Genomic DNA, 1,694 nt, shown 5'->3' on the forward strand with positions numbered 1-1,694 from the left:
TGCATGAGACACGACGGGGAGTTTTGTGGAGCACATCCTGTTGCCTAGTACTGTATGAGACACGACGGGGAGTTTTGTTGAGCACATCATATTGCCTACTACTGTATGAGCCACGAGTTTTCTTGAGCACATCCTGTTGCCTACTACTGCATGAGACACGGCGGGGAGTTTTGTTGAGCACATCCTGTTGCCTACTACTGCATGAGACACGACGGGGTGTTTTGTTGAGCACATCCTGTTGCCTACTACTGCATGAGACACGAGTTTTGTTGAGCACATCCTGTTGCCTACTACTGCATGAGACACGAGTTTTGTTGAGCACATCCTGTTGCCTACTGCTGTATGAGACAGGAGTTTTGTTGAGCACATCCTGTTGCCTACTGCTGTATGAGACACGACGGGGAGTTTTGTTGAGCACATCCTGTTGCCTACTACTGCATGAGACACGAGTTTTGGTGAGCACATCCTGTTGCCTACTACTGCATGAGACACGACGGGGAGTTTTGTTGAGCACATCCTGTTGCCTACTACTGTATGGGCCAGGACGGGGAGTTTTGTTGAGCACATCCTGTTGCCTACTACTGGATGAGACACGAGTTTTGTTGAGTACATCCTGTTGCCTACTACTGTATGTGACAGGACGGGGAGTTTGGTTGAGCACATCCTGTTGCATACTACTGCATGAGACACGAGTTTTGTTGAGCACATCCTGTTGCCTACTACTGCATGAGACACGAGTTTTGTTGAGCACATCCTGTTGCCTACTACTGTATGAGACAAGACGGGGAGTTTTGTTGAGCACATCCTGTTGCCTACCACTGCATGAGTCACGACGTGGAGTTTTGTTGAGCACATCCTGTTGCCTACAACCGTATGAGACATGACGGGGAGTTTTGTTGAGCACATCCTGTTGCCTACTACTGCATGAGACACGAGTTTTGTTGAGCACATCCTGTTGCCTACTACTGCATGAGACACGACGGGGAGTTTCGTTGAGCACATCCTGTTGCCTTCTACTGCATGAGACACGACGGGGAGTTTTGTGGAGCACATCCTGTTGCCTACTACTGCATGAGGCACGACGGGGAGTTTTGTTGAGCACATCCTGTTGCCTACTACTGTATGAGACACGAGTTTTGTTGAGCACATCCTGTTGCCTACTACTGCATGAGACACGACGGGAGTTTCGTTGAGCACATCTTGTTGCCTACTACTGCATGAGGCACGAGTTTTGTTGAGCACATCCTATTGCCTACTGCTGTATGAGACACGAGTTTTGTTGAGCACATCCTGTTGCCTACTACTTCATGAGACACGACGGGGAGTTTTGTTGAGCACATCCTGTTGCATACTACTGCATGAGACACGAGTTTTGTTGAGCATATCCTGTTGCCTACTACTGTATGAGACACGACGGGGAGTTTTGTTGAGCACATCCTCTTGCCTACTGCTGTATGAGACACGAATTTTGTTGAGCACATCCTGTTGCTTACTACTGTATGAGACACGACGGGGAGTTTTGTTGAGCATATCCTGTTGCCTATTACTGTATGAGACACGACGGGGAGTTTTGTTGAGCACATCCTGTTGCCTACTACTGTATGAGACACGACGGGGAGTTCTGTTGAACACATCCTGTTGCCTACTACTGTATGAGACACGAGTTTTGTTGAGCACATCCTGTTGCCTATTAC

The sequence above is a fragment of the Anabrus simplex genome, chromosome 5, assembly GCF_040414725.1.
Source record: "Anabrus simplex isolate iqAnaSimp1 chromosome 5, ASM4041472v1, whole genome shotgun sequence".
Taxonomy (NCBI): Eukaryota; Metazoa; Arthropoda; class Insecta; order Orthoptera; family Tettigoniidae; genus Anabrus; species Anabrus simplex.